The sequence below is a fragment of the Pezoporus wallicus genome, unplaced genomic scaffold, assembly GCF_028554395.1.
Source record: "Pezoporus wallicus isolate ANWC-B61680 ecotype Strahan unplaced genomic scaffold, APGP_CSIRO_Pwel_v1 contig_5785, whole genome shotgun sequence".
NCBI classification, from domain to species: domain Eukaryota; kingdom Metazoa; phylum Chordata; class Aves; order Psittaciformes; family Psittacidae; genus Pezoporus; species Pezoporus wallicus.
The window spans coordinates 4531952-4550588 of NW_026641150.1; the positions used below are offsets into that span (position 1 = coordinate 4531952).

Genomic DNA, 18637 nt, shown 5'->3' on the forward strand with positions numbered 1-18637 from the left:
AAATTTAAAAGACTATTTAAAGCAATTGACTTGGAGACAGGAATCTTTCATTCAAAGAAAGGAGGAGGGGAAGACAGAAATGACAGCCAGGGGCTCAGGTTCTCATTTTAATGCTGGCAAAGATGTGAATAGCATTACTGTTTCAGAATTACTTCAGACAGTGGCTTTACACCCAAATATTTCCCTTGAAAGCATCTCTTTTTCAGGTTTCTCTATCAAATAATAAAAATTTTGCTCTTTTTTTGTTAATATGAAATGTAATGCTGATCTAGATTGAAACATTAAAGAGTTTCCTTATAGAAGTAATTTCAACTCTTACTTCTGAATTTCAAGAGTATCTACTTTTTCAATTTGTTTCACATGAAATATGCTGCACATTTCTCAGATGCAAAACCAATTCTTGTATAACTTTATTTTGCAATTACCAAAACTGATTTTTTTTCATTAAGTGCTCTTTTTTTATTGTGGGGTTTGGTTTTGGGTTTTGCCTTTTTTTTTTTTCATTTATGAAAGTTGTTTTGTGCAGTAAATGAAGTGCCAAAGCAGAAAAAATGTAACCAACATTAAGCTAGCCAATAGAATTCAACAAACTGCTCAGGTCATTAATATAATTTGTTTTGGCACTGTTACATTTCCTAGTGCTACTCTGTGTAGTTTGCTGGGCACATCAATTTGTTTTCAGCTATTGTGAAATTGGATATCCTGGCTTTCATCCAAAGCACCCTCTCAATTTGCATATCTTTGTTATCATTTCAGGTTCTCAGAACATACTGTGGACTATCACACCATCTGCACCAAGATCCTCACATCCAAACACAAATTAAAAATGAAACTGTAAAATTTGCAAGGAAACAATACAGACCTTTTATCTCATTCTCCCTCTGTTCATTTTCAAAAGAGAAACTTGCTTGTAGCCAAGCATAGCAAAAAAGGCTTTTATTAATTGGACTGGCATCAAGCATGCATACATAAAATTGTTTATTTTTTCCCTATAAAGGGGTTGCCTGACATAAAAGGGTCTTTGAAGATGACATTCAGATTTTGACATTTGCATGATATTGTATAAATATCAGAGGTAGGAGACTTTTCTGACAAACCAGATGGGTCAAAAAAAGCTCTTCCAGACACAGATATTAGTCTTTTACTTAAAGGATATTAGCTTCTCCTCAAAGCTGTGAATTATTAGGCCACAAAAACAAACATATTTTTCTGAAACCATGGCTTATTTAATTCTTTTCAATCCAAGTAACCTGGGCTTGGGGAAAATATAAAATAATGTCATTACTTTTGAGGGGGTTTTTGTAATTCAATTAAGATCACAGAATATAATTGAATCTTGTCTTTTGAGTGCCACAGAGATTAAATCTTATTGCTGAATTTACTGCTTCTTGATGGAGCTAATCTCAATTTTAAGCATGGACTCTGAATGTTTTTTGAAATACAGAAAGATATTTTAGATCTTAATTCATCAATATTGGAATTATGCAGAGAGATTCTTCCTTTTAGCTCCTTTCCTGGCTGAGGCTTGATAGGAGCCAGCAGCTTCAGTTTTTATGTGGGGTGGCAGAGGAGAAAGAAAAAAATCTGCAAACCTATAACAATTGTAGAGGCACTTAGCAGGAAGGTATGCTGACTGTGTACTTCAACAAAGATTTCAAATGAGGGAAGAGGGAACCTCCTCTTTTTGATCATGGGAAGGAATAGCACAAATCTGATTATATATGTTGACCCTTCTTTATCAACAAAGAATCAGCTACCGTCAGCAAGTAGTGCACAGGAGCTAGTTGGTTTCATTGAGCAGGTTGGGAGAATGACCTGAGCACCTTTTCCAAGCTTGCTGCATTTGATGATATGTTGCCATGCTGCTCAAAACACTCCACAGTTTGAGCCTGTAGTGAAAGGAAAAGAAAAAAAAGACGAAGATGGGAAGGGAGGTGGAAGGAAGGGGGAGAAAAGGAGGAATGGAAAAGAGGAAGAAAGGAACAACTTAAAACCCATCTTCCACTTGAAATCTTCAGAGGGTCATCATGACCATATATTCTTAAAATTCTTATATACAACAGATGATTGATAGTTGAAAAAAAATAAAAGCAGATTCTCAGAAACTCCTTTTCACTCATCATTCCACCATATACACAGATATAACTCTTCCTCTGCAGTGCATGAGTCATCTTCATTGAGATGGTTCACCTGTGGCAAAAGAGGTCCACCCTTATGTATTTTACCTTGGAACATAATATTTGGTTGGTCTCAAGAACAAGTTAATCTGTTTTATCTGTGCCTTTTTCTTATCATTCCATCAATCTTTTATCACCCTAAACATATAGCTAGGGACTTCTTCCTTCTCTGACAGTTCCCCATGTCACCTTTAATTACATAAATCAGTAATGGCTTTCCTCTTCTGTACAATTCTAAATTGGTCACCTGTTCTAACCTTCCCCCAGTCTTCTGTGCCTGTCTCCTTCAGCCACTGGCCTTAATCTCAGTTAAATATCAATTTTTACACATTCTTTCGTCTTCCAGACACCCTAAAAATACCAGGCATGATCCATAAAATTCTTCCCTTTCCACATTTCATTAGACATACAGCTCCACATTCATGATAGATTCCTGGACAGTACCTGTCTAAAATAAAGCTGTGTCTTAGTTCCTCTAGTGATCTATAATCAACATATCCTCTTGTGGCTTTCTTTCAGTCTGTTCACATTTTTGCAGTGAAACTCATTCTGGAATAGCTGGTTGCTTTCAGAAGAGTTAAATAACAAAGTAGTAATTAGTACACAGCTAGATTATCTGATCTATGACTAGGCTGGTGACAATTCGTACATTCACATGCTATCACTAATAATGTGCAATAGCAGTAATGCGTACACAAGAGAATATGACTTCTCTTATGGAGTGCTTCATCCGCAGGTTCTCCTTGATCAGGTGGTCTGTAACAGATCCCCACAGTAATGTCTCCCATAGCTATATTCCCTTTAACGCTGACCCACAAACTCTCTGTGGACTGCTCACTTGTCCCCAGACAGAGTTCCAGACATGAACATGAGCTGGCAGTGTGCGCTTGCAGCCCAGAAAGCCAACCGTATCCTGGGCTGCAAAAGGAGCGTGACCAGCAGGTCAAAGGAGGTGATCCTGCCCCTCTACTCTGCTCTTGTGAGACCTCACCTGGAGTATTGTGTGCAGTTCTGGTGTCCTCAACGTAAAAAGGACATGGAACTGTTGGAACAAGTCCAGAGAAGGGCCACGAGGATGATCAAGGGACTGGAGCACCTCCCGTATGAAGACAGGCTGAGGAAGTTGGGGCTGTTCAGCCTGGAGAAGAGAAGGCTGCGTGGAGACCTCCTAGCAGCCTTCCAGTATCTGAAGGGGGCCTATAGGGATGCTGGGGATGGACTCTTCATTAGGGACTGTAGTGATAGGACAAGGGGTAATGGGTTCAAACTTAAACAGGGGAAGTTTAGGTTGGATATAAGGAGGAAATTCTTTCCTGTTAGGGTGGTGAGGCACTGGAATGGGTTGCCCAGGGAGGTTGTGAATGCTCCATCCCTGGCAGTGCTCAAGACCAGGTTGGACGAGGCCTTGGGTGATATGATTTAGCGTAAGGTGTCCCTGCCCAAGGCAGGGGTTTGGAACTAGATGATATAAAGGTCCTTTTCAACCCTAACGATTCTATGATTCTATGATTCTTAGCAAATGTAAAGCATCAAATAAGGGAATAGTAAGGACTTTCATTCCTAATGATGGTGAAACCCACTTGGATATTCAGCTACAGGGGCAAGGGGATGGGGATTGAGTATTTAGGCATTCCTTAGCATTGCCTGTTTCAGTCATTTAGAAAGTTCATGAAAGTGAAAGTGTTGCTGAGCTTCAAGTTAAGTCTATCATAAACCAGAAAAAGGTAGATTTTATGTGTGGCTGCTGCAACATTAGGATTTAAAGTGGTAGGTGGGAAAATACAATGGTTGCTTTTTTTCCCCAAATTGAATGCCTCAGATGCCTAGAGAAAAGATCAACTTCAATCCAGCTCTAGGTTGCCATTCACACTCTGATATTTGAAGTATTCCCATTTAACTAGCCAGTGGCACACAGAGAAAAGCAGTAGGCAGCAATGTTTACCTCCAGCCTCAATGAAATGCTACTCATTTATACTTCACTTGGTTGGTGGATGTTCCGCACAAACCTAAAGCAAGGCTTAAGTCTGAGTGCCTGAGCCCATGGGAAGACTAAGCACTGCACCACCACACCCTGAGAGCAGAAAGTTCACTGTCACTCAATACATCTGAAGCACTCTGTAATAATGGCCTGTCCTAATGAAAACATGAAACTGGTTGGCGTCAGCTCGTATTATTCGTAAATTCGTTAAGTACCAGTTGTGCAAGTTAAAACAGCCTGGCATTAATTGAAGCACTGCAGAACACTGTTTCAATGCACTTTTAGGTGTTTCATTCCTGATTAGAATTCTTTATTGGTGCTGCCTGTTTTCACTTCCTCACCTCCTTCTCTGAAAATACACTTGGTCTTTGATTGTGCCCTGCTACTCTAAATAAACAGATCTCGATTAAAAGGAGGTCAAACCACATATACTGGACAAATGCCAGTTCAGGAAATTACATTCTGCTTACCTAAATAATCCTTACCATTTCAGCTGTGGGGGGAAAAAAAAAAAAAAATCCACCTAAAATGTGTTCTTCACTTTTGGTCAAGAGCTATAATATAGAAGCAGTATAGATAGTCACAACTAAGCAAACTGGATCAAAAATTGAATCTCATTTATCGGTACTAATAACAAGCTGCTTGTGAATTGTTGTCAGAAAGAACTACAGTATACAACACACAAACGTAAACCCCAAAAGTTTTCAAAAGGTTTTTTGTTACAATTTATTCACTCAGGATTAAGCCATACACTTTATAACCCCCTCAGACTAAGAAATTCTAAAAAGTGAGATTTATTCCATCCACTTGACATGAAGAATTTCATAATTCAACATCAAATAGGGACTTGAAGTCTGAGATTAAAATGCAACAAATGTCACAGGATATGATGTCAGCACACATACTCAGACTGAGAAATACTTTCCCTTACATGCATTTTTCTGACTGTTTCTGAAGACATTTCTAGACCATCCATTATAAGTTGAAGGTCGTTTGTCCTAGGTTTATTACAGCAACCTTTTGCCATGCAAGGAACAATTTGCTTAAATTTGGCCTAGCTTGTGAGTTACTAATAATTATATCCTGAATAATGTTTGGTTACTAGAGCTTATATGTGATAAAGCTCTTGAATGTCTTTGCATGTTTTCCTGCTAGTAATGAGGACTGTCTGGATAGGACTGAAACCGAACAGGGATATAGGTCATACTCTGATCACCATTAAAATATTCTCTATTTTCCCCATAATATTACTTCATCTAAGGGAGTGTGCTATGGTCTGGGAACAGGGAGATCATTAGTTTTAGATTTACTTCTACTTAAGTACTGGTATTGCAGATTAAGTAAATTTTAAAGTAATGATTAAGTAATAATCTCTCTTATAAACTCTGGTTTGTGTTGCATTGGGAAATTATGCACTATGAATAGAACGAAGCTTCAAGTACAATAACCCAAAATCTGAGACAACTGTGACCATCTTTCAAAATGGAGTTGCAAATATTACAAGTACTTAGAACTTTTATCCACAAAGGGGAACCACTCATTATTTCATGATCTTCTTTATGAAAATCTACTAATATCATAGATGTTAGTTACTGTTAATAGTTCATATATTGAGAGGCTTGAACATGTTCTGAAACTTCTTAAAAACCATTTCATACACAACAGCATTTTTCTCTTAAAAAAATCCCCAAATTGCAATATAGGTCCTTATACCCAGCTCCCCTTTACTATTACTATGTCCTTTCAGACAAATCTGATGGCAGAATCTTGATTCACAGCTGTAACTTCTCCAAGGAAAAGTTTTCCCTCCAAATATTGCATGCCATAAACTTTATCCTATTAGTATTAAAGACAAATTTTAGCTGTTTACAATAGTGAGGGACTGGTCTATAAGTCTGTAAAGTGGCATGCACACCTATGGTGCTATATAAGTACATAAATAATAATTGTAATTAATGTGTCTCAGCTTCCTGATCTGGAAAGGATTAATTAGCTGAGGAGGATTAATTAGATATTGTTAGCACAGTACTTTGAAGATGTAAAGTGCTATATATAAGTGCTAAGTACTACTGCATCGTGATTTTCATGTTCTTTGTGCTATACTTAGCGTCTTACAAGTTCTAAGATTTCATTTGCTGGAATATTTGTGAAACTGGATATGTCTGTCTTAGAGACTCTGAGTCCACACAGTTATGTTTGCATATAGTTTAACATTAAAGCCTTATGTAAACAGACCTGCTTCAGTTCATAATTGTTGAAACCACCAGGGTCACATTGGCAACTAAATACTTTATAGGCTTCATGGTTGCGGACATCTGGTGTACAGTTTTACACAAATAAATACAACTTTGATGAAACTTGAACTTATGCAAACTAAATAAAATGGTGCTAAAGAGAATTCCCAAAGGGAGGAAAGAGTAGGTTTGTGTTGCAGGAGGTTTCAGAGACTCCCAGGTGTTGTCCCAGTAAGTATTAGATCACATTTTCCAGTCACCTTAATCAAATGACCATTTTATTTTATTTGCATGACATTTGCTACATCAAAATATATGACAAGAGAGTTAATACACAAGTGAAGAGAGATCTGAAACTCTAGAAATAAAAGTAGGAAGTTTGGCTAAAGGTTCTGTAAAATATGAATTGGTTTTTACAACATGCTGTAAAGCAAGGTGACTCAATTTAGTCTTGTTTTACAAATTAAAGTAATTATATGACTTCATATTTACTTAAGTAAAATCAGATCAGATATGCAACTGTAAAACTGCTAAATGCTTCTACAGTCGGATACATTGCTGTAAAGCCACACAGTCACCACTCCCCAAAAGGGTGTACCAGAGCAAGAGAGGACAGAAATCATTTCCACAAGATAAGTCCTGCATCTGCAACGCAATCTGGAAACTCACTACGTTTCATTTATCCTGCTACTTATGTTGATGTGGAAAGACAACCTGGGAAAGAACTGCTGAATGATTCACTAAGCCAGTGGGAAACAATCATGTCAAACTAATTGCAACAGACAAAAGTGTTTCCTTAGTACCATTGAAAGAGCGTAGAGTAAGGTAGAACTCTATTCATGGTGTGCAGATCCCACCAGTGAATGTTAAAGGTGGAAAATAACATTTTACTTCCATTTGGCAACCTAAAAATGCCATGCAGCAATTAATGAAGATCTTGAATCAAGGCTATTAATACTCGATATTAAAGCTTGAGTAAAACATTGTAAGGCATAAGCATAATGAGGTGTCTGGTGTCAAATAGCTATCAAGAAACTCTTTGTGACCAATATGACAATGTCTCCTGAAGGCAATCCATCCTGTATTAAAACAGGTAAGATGATTCTACAAGGCACTTGCCACTCTCCACTGGCTGAAGATGTCTGGGGTAAATAGCCAGAGCAGATGATTGTATTTTACACAGGTGAAGTTATGCAGGTGAGCTTTACACAAATATAAAACCCCTTGGTGTTGGTGGCATAAGTGATAGACTTCTTTTAGGGGAATTGCAGTGAAACAAGTAATTTTTAAAACTTTCCATCTCTTGCCCATACAGGTTGCTGACATTTGGTGTACACAAACTTTACTGTAACTACTGATTACCTTAGCTAGGTAAAGAGCACTTAGTTCCTTCAGTTAGTGCAATATAATTTTCTTGTCTTCTTACATGGTCACTGCCTCGGCTCCAGCTATATCACCTCATGAATAGATTAGCTGCTTCTATCACTAAGCCAGAAAGAAGTGTGACTATGCTCATAAAACATTTCAGCCAGGGTCTGTGGTTGTCTGCATAAAATGGTGAAATATAACAATGTAAAATGAGCCTAAATATGCAAAATGTGGGTCTAGTAGTCACTCACTTTCTAACTAGTGTAATTCCTCTTATTTCTTAATTTATTGTTGTAAATATGCCCCTCAGGAACTGAAAAGGGCTCATGAAAAGGATGAAAGAGCAACTAATCAAAATGTCCAACTCAAAAGTTAGAACTCAATTGCAGTTGCTAAAAGAAAGTTACTCCTTCTCTTTCTTGCTCTGTTAGACACTGAGAGTATTTAGATTGCATTTCCTGATAGCTAAAAAAATAAAATCTGTAGACTTCTCAGTGCTGTTCCCTGTTTTCATGGAATAAGAACACCAACACAGCTGTGGTTTGCCTAGTAGGAATTAGGTTACATCTTTTTTCATTAAGGATCTGGGAACAGGGAATTGAATTCTCTGGTGTCTGATAATGTATGCCTGATCAATGTATTTTTCTGTGGGCAAGAGTTACTCACAGTAACTGTATATTTTTTTCTGTGGTCATTAAGAAGTGAGCTCAAATTCCATGTAATCTGATGATGTGTAAGGTAACATTCTCACACCCCTTCTAGGAGCTCATTGTATGTCACTAGCTTTGGCATACAATGGAAAGTTTGGGGATACATGATGAGTGCTTGTATCATAACAACCAAAAGGTCTTGCTTCAGAAAAAGGATAATTGAGAACTTTTCTCAGAAGAATAAGTTAACAGTTCTTTCCTCTGGTTTGTATTTGACAGTGTTCATCACAAATTTCACTGAATAATAGAATGCTTAGCGTTAGAAGAACCTTAAGGTCATCTAGTTCCAACCCACCTGCCACATATGGACATATCACACTAGACCGTGTCGCCCAAGGCTCTGTCCTGCCTGGCCTTGAGCACTGCCAGGGATGGAGCATTCACAACTTCTTTGGGCAACACATTCCAGTGCCTCACCACCCTCACAGTAAGGAACTTCTTCCTTATATCTAATCTAAACTTCCCCTGTTGAAATTCAAACCCTTTACCCCTTGTCCTGTCACTACAGTCTCTAATGAAGAGTCCCTCCCCAGCATCCCTATAGGCCCCCTTCAGATACTGGAAGGCTGCTATGAGGTCTCCACGCAGCCTTCTCTACTCCAGGTTGAGCCCCAACAATCTCAGCCTATCTTCATACAGGAGGTGCTCCCGTCCCCTGATCAACCTCGTGGCCCTCCTCTGGACATTTTCTTCTTATGTTGAGGACACCAGAACTGCACACAATGCTCCAAGTGACGTTTCACAAGAGCAGAGTAGAGGGGCAGGATCACCTCCTTTCACCTGCTGGTCACGCTTCTTTTGATGCAGCCCAAGATACGACTGGCTTTCTGGGCCGCAAGCGCACACTAAAGCCTGCTCATGTGGTTTCTCAACAACCAACATGCCCAAGTTCCTCTCCGTAGGGCTGCTCTGAATCTCTTCTCTGCCCAACCTGTAGCTGTGCCTGGGATTGCTCTGACCCAGGTGTAGGACCTGGGGTTTCTATATTTCTTTTCATATTTCTCTGTCCCTCCCATGGATACCAGCCTTCTCAGCGGACCTTGCTGTTGCGGTTGTCAGCCTTGTTGCCCATCTCTTGTTGATGTTATCAGCTTGCCAAGCAATAAAGGACACCAATGCCAGCACTCTCGAGAAGTTCAGCCTGAAGGTAAACTGCATTAAATAACAAATTATAAATTATAAATCACTAACTACTATTGCAGGTTTTAAATTTGCTTAATCGGGAAACATCCATTTAAATAATTACCTTCTTACAAACATGATTTTATCATATCTGTTATCTCCACAGTTATTTCAGTGTTTGGCAATTTGTTTTTATTTTACTTTAGATAATTTCTGGACCTCAGTTTGTCAACAGAGCAGTATTGCAAATGTCACCTCCCCAGTTTAGCCTAGTAGCTTTTCCTTGTGCTCTTTCTGGAACTTTTTGGTTTCCACCTCGATTTCTTTGTTTTTAATATTTCATAGTCCTTCTAAGTGCTCATGCATGATCATCCCTCATAAAGCTGTGTTGACATGCTCTTTGCTTTGAAACATCAGTAAGTTAATTAGGGTGATGGAAACACTGTTTAGCCTGGTCTCAGTGTGACACACTTAGGTTTTAAAGAGTCATGTGGAAATTAGCTTTCATATGATCATTGAGATTTATTTTGAGTTTTCCCCATTGACTGATGTATATGTGGGTGGCAGTATAGCTCATACTAACTTCTCAGGAAGAAGAGTTTTAGGTGCACAAAGCTTATTCATGTCCTTGTATTAAAGGAAGAAGCACAGGACTCTAAAAGACAGGGAAAAGTCCTCTTCCTACATGGGTATGCCACTGCATCCTTCACATAGTCCATCTCATGGTAAAGTCTTGATTGATTTCTAGTTAGTAATTATAATAACAACAATTATCTAATTGGTAAGACCATCACCTTACTCTCTTTAAATATTTGCATAGCTTTTAAGTCCCTATGTGGGCTGAATTTAAAAATCAGTCATGAAATATGCAAAATTCACAGGACATTTTCTTCAGGATGTCTTGAAATGAATTGTGAAGTTGTAAAACTCCATCCTCAAACAAACACATAGAAACAATAAAATCCAGCCTTCATTGAAGCAGCGCTTGACATTTTTCTGTCAGCATATCTTAAATCTCTGGACCAACTGCTCACCTGAGGAGAGGGTCAAAGTGAATACCTCTCTGGCATGGGAGAGAGTAGCCACTTCACCAGTGCCAGCTTGTAACAAAATTTAGCTTTTGCAGTGAAGGCGGAAAATATCTTTCATCATCTCAGACCAGATACTCATCCAGTTCCTTCCTGCAAACAACGGGTACCATGCTTTAGTCATATTTTCAACTTGATTTACAATCAGTTTTGAACCCATGACAGTTATCAACCAAATTTGAGAGATAGGTAGGATCTAATGTCACAAATGTCACAGAGAGCTGAACAGAAAGAGAAGACCTTCTAAATACTATAATGAAAGAATAGACTTCAGCATGAACTCAAGCTTTATGAAAATGAAAGATTCTTTATAAGAGAAGGGCATTTTTAATGTCCTAACTGTCAAGAACATCTTGCCTGCAAAAGCACAAGGCACAGTTTTGTGGGAAAACAGGTTTTCTTCATACCACAATGTGTGAAATAGCTTTTTATTCCTTCCTTTTCAGCAGCTGGTCACAATAAATGTAACCAGCTCACCCAATTCTGGGAAAGGCAAATACTAATACCTGCTTTAAGGGAAACATATATGGAAGCAGAGAGATGATGTTATGTAACAGTGACATGAAAAAAAATATCCTGAACACTAGATCATGACTGAGATGATCTCCAGGTATTGGGCCAGGTATTTTTATTAGTAGTGCTAAAAAAGTCAGATTACTACAGATATTCTGCCCTAGATGTCATTTCCCTCTTCTTTCCCCTGTCAGCACAACATCAGCAACTGGGTTGGGAAGTTGCTTTTCCTTCTGTATTGAGAAACTGAAGAATTGGGACATTAGTCACTGGTATCCAAAGACCACTCAAACCCACTCATCTCCTTTCTGTACCTGTAGGCCCAAAATCATTTCCAAAATCTACCTTACTGACAGTGAGATAATTGAATTTACAAAGTATATGATAGTGGGTGAACAATGCTATGACATTATTGCAAGCCAACATCCACTTACAGTTATATGAACCCTTAAGGTGGGATTTATCCCCTTCAGTTAGGCCAGGCCCTAAAATACATGCTCTGAAGTAATCATCTCTATTGTCTCTAACATCAGTGTAAAGTGACAAACACTTTCAAAAGGTGATTCAGTCTCATCATCTTAGGAAGAGATCTATCATACTACCTTGGAGGTTTCTGCCTCCTCTCACTGCGTAGAAAAAACCTATCAGACTACCTTATCTGGACACCTAAATCTTTTGTTGATGAAATGTGCAGTGTGTCTAATTAAATCAGCAATATTTTTGCCATTTTCTGCAGTTCCACAAGCAGAAACAATTCTGTATTAAGTATTCCAGTCCCTAGAAAACAAAATGAGTTAGGGAGCTTTCTCTGGAGATAACCTCTACTTGTGACCCATCAGAAGAATAGTATGAATTTCCCAGTCTGAGCTTCCCAAAAGGCTATGGAGAAGGTGCAGAAATAGAGTTATTCCATATTTACAATGCAAAAAGTAAAAATCCAATGCCTCCCCTTTGTTAAGTATTGAAAACATTCTCATGTTTTTGTCAGTTCTAATAACACAAAGTTTTCCCAAACACAAATGTTTCCCCCCAAAAATAATAAGGTCTCAAGAGATAACAAAAGAATATACTGCTCCTTGTTTATTTTACCATGTAGGTTCCAGAATGAGTGTATGAATTTCACGTGGTTTCCTGTACAATAAAATACTTTGTATGCCCATATCCCCTTAAGATTTAGGACCCTATCTCAAATTGTTAAATTGCCCAGGAAGGTGATGCCACATATGGAGACTTTAATTCATTCTATAATGAAGAAAGGGAACTAGTGTATTTAATTTTTTGAATCATATTTTAGTGAGAGCAACAAGGTTTCTATTGACCCAGCAGATTCTTGTCATATCTAATTTACTGATCGAGAGTTTTGTAAAAGCAAACATATATAAATGTATAAGCTTCATCTATAATTGGGAAGCATAGATAAAAATAATTTGACATTGAAATTTACACTTAAGAAGTAGTGCACTTCATTGCAATCAATTTTTCATTATGTTGTTGAGATCAATAGCTACAAATAAGATATAAAACCTGTATTATTGATGTGGCACATGTCAGTATAAAATGTGCAATTTTCTATAGCATTTTAGTGGAGGAAAATTGTATTATACCATTTCCAACATTATACATATTGGTCTATAGAGAATGCTTATTAAAATCAATGTACAGTGAACTACACTCAGGGATATTTTACAAAATAAAGAAAGGTCAGAGAATTTATGAAGGTTTAAAAAAAAGAGAAAATCACCTTGGTGTGTAAGTATTGTTCTAAATTCCCCTTTGGTAAGGGGACCGTCCAATTCATAGGATTAAGAAAGGAATATATGGTTTGATGTCTTGGCTAGAGTGCCAACCTAGACTAAGCTGCTGGTGATTCAGGCTCTACTTGAAGGCGATGCTTTTGCCTGAAGGCAATGACTCAGATCAGAAGAATCAAGAACTGCCACCTCTGAATACTGAGATGCATTGGTGGGAAGGTACAGCAGTATGTCCACCTATCTCAGACTGCAGCCTCCTTATTGCTCTTGGTCTAAGATACAGCTCTTGAAAAAAGCCCAGAGCTACAATGCTAAAATGCAGGCTAAAGGAGAATGCTGACTTGCTTACTCAGCTCAGAACAGGTCACTGTCGGGGAACAACCCACGTGAAATCAGAATCAAGGACAGAACATATACTGCCTATATCTCTCTTTAATCCAAACTTTATCCCAGCTAGCACATTCTACTGCTTTCCTGATTCAAATTGTTATTGCAGTCACTGATGTCTTCCCATCACAAAACAGCTCTGGAAAGAAATGGAACTGGTAGTATCAAATAATTTTGTTTGTTTGTTTGTTTTTTGTCAGAGAATGGTAAAACAATTTGAAAAGAGAAATGGTTTAACTTCTGAAAAGAGACTGGTGGACCTTTTCAAGTAAGACAGCTATGGAAGAAGTGCTGAGAAATTTGAAATTACTGGTAGAGGAACCATAGAGGTTTTGAAAGTAAGATGTAGGAAAAATAACAAAGTATGGAGGAACACCTGAGCTCAAATAAAATTACGAAGAATGATGTCTGTGAAAGAAAATCATGTAAAGAACACAAACTTTTACACATACCTAGTTTCCAGTGAAAATATTCTTAGGATTAAAATTATTTGGAGAAGCACTTCGGTTCAGCTTTGTTATTTCTTTTCTCTCTTTCGCTCTCTTTCCGACTTCTCAGACACATTCCAGAGTACATAACAAATATTATGTTCAACAATTAATGAACAGCTTTAGCATTCACTGAATCAACAAATTTAGTAGTAAATAAGTAGACTGCTTCTTTCTGGCAGTTCACCATGTCATAACCATAATTGTGTTGACTTAACCGACATAATACTTGATGACATTGTAAATACAGTTTTGTTTCCTTTTCTAATAGACTCCTTTCTAAAGACATTTGAAAGAAAGATACTACAAAAAATAGAGCAATTCTGCTGAGAATGGATCATTATTTTGGACCTCACTCATTTCTCAAAAATATTCCTCGAGACAAGGTAACTTGACCACAAAATGTGTGGGTTCAATGTATGGAGATGAAAAATTTATGAAGTGGTTATACATACATATATTTCCTTCCAATTCTAGTATCTCATATCTGATACTAAAACCCTCTCATTTTCAATTCACTTTCAATAAACAGATAAGACTAATTCTTCAGGTGATCAGTGCAAACTGCTCTGTGCTGCTATCAAAATTGAGTATTACATGTCCTGTGAACCTTGGAGTTCATTATTTCTGTAGAATCAACCATGTCTCCTTGTGAAATTCAGATGTAAAATGAGGCTAACCTGTTCAATGACAACACATGCTAAAAAGGAGACCTCAGTTCAACGTGAGCAGCAGTTTGGCCCCAGTTTAGGCTTAGAGAAAATTCTGAAGGAGCTGGCTCTCAACATGGGGCTCTATTTATTATTAAAATTGCCACAAACATTTTTAGATGTGTTGACCGATTTAGACAAACTGCTTAAATATTTGTCAGACATTACAGAACCATCATTATCATAACAGTGGTAAATAGCATCATTTTAATGCACTTGAAAATGTTGCCTTGTACATTGATTGAGGAACTAACAAGAACATTTGAAACAAAGCAAAGATCGACATCACAGCAATTTTCATTAAAAGTGAGATGATTTGTTTAGGTGTGCCACTGTGAATGTTAAAAAGCAGCTCAGAACAATTGAACATAAACTTTACTATCATTGTGCAGCAGCTTTACCTGATAAAGTGCTAGGATTTTTAAATGCTCAGCCTACACACAACATGAGAACTGAATGCTCAACTAACTCTTATCCTTCCAATCCCTCCTGCTTTCAAGGCTCATTTACAGTCTTCTTCTTCCAGGATACAACCCTCCCTCTACCATTTTCATTTCATTTCTCCTTTTAAATTTCTGTATTGTCTTCTATCACATCTTTTTTTCCCAAGATTTTGAATCTTGTGTTCTTTTTCCAAAATCTTTTGCTTCTAACCTTTTTGCACAATTTCTTTCTCTTATTTTTTGCTTCTCAGCCATTTCTTGGTGGCTCACAGCGCTTGTTCTCAACATAAGAACTCCAAACCTAGAAAAGCAAGGGACTTTAAATGCATGATGAAGGTGGGGGGTGGCATCAGCATAGTTTTCAAGGTTTAAAAAGCATGGATGAAAACTGTGGGACCACTGTAGCCAATGGGAAATATGCCACTTTCCAATAAGACCATAATTTCACTTGGTATGATAATCAGTTTGACTTAAGTCAAGATCCTCGCAATGTAGACCACAACTAATCATTTTCTGTTACACCAGATGTTAAACTTTGTCCATCTGAATATCTCAACACAGTCAGACTTATAGCAATATAGGAGTTTAACCTCAGATCCACCTCTTACACCTATCAGGGTGCTTTCTTAATGACCTCTGACACAAGGGATAAGGTGAAAACTGTTCCAAGCAACAGTTAATCAGATAAGTGTTTCATTATTTAAGTCAGCATAAGAGGTGAACTTTTATTTTTAGCCAGATATTCTTTACACATTGTTTTCTCTTTTAAGGTAATTGGATCTCAAGATTTATGGATTTGCTTAAAAGTGTTCTGAGAATTTTTCTCTCCCTTTATAAACTTAAGTTGTTAAGTAAGAGATGACCTTACCATCAGTACTCAAATGCATGAAGTATTAAGTGCCATGGAAAAGCTTATAAATAAATAATATTTTGTTTCATTTTTAGTTCTAGAAAGCTCCTCATATTTAAATGATTCCACTAAATTATACAAAATATTAATATTGAGCTAAGCTACAAATCCAAAATGCTCATTTTCTATACAGCCACTTTTTCAGCTCATTTCTCTTTTGTTAGCACAAAAAATTTTAAAAAGTTCTTTGCTGCAGCCAAAATTAAAGGCTATTTTACAATTTTTTCTTTAAGGGATTACAAAAACCTTTTCTTTCAAAGGCAGGATGAAAGGGAAGCAGAGATGCTAGATAGGAAGACCAACATATATGTAGGCTTATGCAAAAATTTCTTCATACTTGCTGAATCTTTTCCTTTCCTCAGAGTCAATATCTTCTGTCATAGTTGTGACAAACTTATGAACCATGGCAGATGACACAAAATTTAATTTTTCAGTACGTGTATTAATTGAAAAGCTTCTACTAGGTTTGTCCAACAATGGAAGCAAGTAGTTATGACTGTTTATAATATATCACACCACCTGGATGATATGATTGAAAAGTCTAGTACCCATAGAATATCACATATATTTTTCACTAAATTGCTATTCGCAAGGTTTAACAAGTAAGAATTTCCTCCATGAAATGGATGTATCCTCCTATGTGGAAAACTTCTAAACATACTTTTTCACAAAGAATGCTTTCTGTTGTAGTCAAAAGAAAGAATTATTCTTTCTTTTTGGTTATGTTAGAAAATATTGGACTAATAATACAAAGTGACATTCAAATATAAGAAATAAAATTGAAGGTGTTTACAGTAGAGTCAAGTTCCATTAAAATGTGTATTTCACTCTTATAGAGGAAAACTAGCAAATACAGAGCGGAATGTTTGATTCAACTGCAGATCACAGAGTCTTTAAAATGTTATGTGTTAAAACCACATTTTTTAAATGTCTATGGCTTATTTTCCTTTGCAAGTTGGACGTGATTAGCTATAATGCATTTGCAGATTGCCACTGAATGACAGAAATCTGCTGACCCTTGGGGTAAACAGAACAGACATTATTCTAAGATGTAATGATCCAAACCATAACTGGTTTATTTCATGATTTCTACTACAGCAGACTCTGTGTATTTCATTCCTTCTCAACACATTAAAATTGCACCTGTTTAATTATATTGTTATAGAATTGGATGTCGTTTCACTGGTTAAAACTCTACTACACTTAATATGGGGTCTGTGTGAGACATTCAGAGCCCTTGCAAGCCAGACTGACAAGTGTTCTGGACCTGATCAGGCTCAGGAGCTGCATCAGTTTTACTGCAATAGCTTTTAATCAGTATAAGCCTAATGTTAACATTTTTATAAGCAGGCAAAATATAAATAAAGATATATGTTACTCCTCCCTTCCTATTCTTCTGTCTTATATGGGTATGCTACAGGCTGACCAAAAAGCACATCTGCAGGCACAAAAAGGTCAGTTCCCTGCTCATGCCCAGTTTCATGACTTTGAAAGTATTACTGTTCGTTTCCCCCAAAACAAGGGGAGCCTGTTTACTCCTTGCACTTAATTCTGATATTTACTTCATTGAAATAAAAAAAAGAGTACTACCATTAAAGCAAATGGATTTCAGTTAAAAGCAATATTACTTCAAATCTTTTGGACTTTGACAAGCTATGCTTGCCCCTTCATGACAGAAGTTGAAAGAAAAGGTCCAATTCTATCATTACTCCTTTCTGATTGCCAGAAACTGGTTCAAGTATCAAATGCAAGAGTAGGGTTATTTGAATACATGGCCATTAATGGATCCTGGTATTGGAATACTGTACTTCTCTTGGGTTTGTACACCACTCAGTCAGTCAAACTAGATATTGCTTTTTCTTTGAGCATTATGTCTGGAGAGATACAGCCCTTTTCAAGACTGTAAGGTAATCCAGACTGAAGAATCTGTGCCATGATGCTAAGAAGGGGAGATTCATGCAGATGCCTCACAAGTACAAAGCCATCCTACTACACTGGATAAAATGTAACTTCAGTGGTAATGCAAGCTGAAAGTTGGCATTCTGTTCAGCAGAAAAGAGGCATGGGCAAAAGCTTTATATCTCTGGATTTTTGCTCTGTAGTCATCAAGCATATCTTAAGAGTGTTTCCAAAGTTCAATTTTACTAGTGACCAAGCACTGTTTTCATTTACACCAGTGTAAATGTGAGTACTTTGGTGGTCTCAGCTGTGTAACTTAAGAATCAATGTTGCAATAAAGGGGGTCAGCACTTACCAGAATGGAGCCACTTCTCCCACCATTTCAGCAGCAACTGATTTAAAATCCCTGGAGTTGTACCAGTTTAAAGCGCACGGAAGGAAAAGCATAATCAGCCCCTTATTGCTCATAATGATTTTCAAATTCATTCCTAAACTTTGTGTAGGGTCTCTCAATGCCAGTATAGCTTGTCAACAACATTTGGGGACATATGTAACAACAAATGTTTAAACAGGTCTTTCCATAAAACAGAGGCATTAAAAAACAGTACATCCTTGCAAAAATTTTCTCCTGTAATTTAAATCCAAGAATCTTAATCCTGCTTTCAAAGCAGGGTAAATCAGAACAACTCAGCTGATGTCAAAGAGGTTACACAGGGGCAAATCTTTTGTAATCTATCAAAAAAATCAAATTCAGAGGGTCTCTGATCATGTATTCTGTATTATTATTTGATATGTCTATGTTGGAAAGAAAATGAAAGTCCTTATAAACTCCAAGACAGAGTGCATTCTCAGTTTCAAA

The 18637-nt window shown here is 37.3% G+C and overlaps 1 long non-coding RNA gene across 2 annotated transcripts in view; it reads right to left on the bottom strand.

Annotated features, from left to right (window-relative positions):
* Positions 1 to 921: 921 nt before the first annotated feature.
* Positions 922 to 18637, bottom strand: part of LOC130606221 (uncharacterized) — a 39442-nt gene continuing 21726 nt past the window's right edge. For both annotated transcript variants that reach the window (XR_008973917.1, XR_008973918.1), the window contains exon 3: positions 922 to 1889. This is a non-coding gene — a long non-coding RNA (uncharacterized LOC130606221). The remainder of the gene's footprint in view (positions 1890 to 18637) is intronic.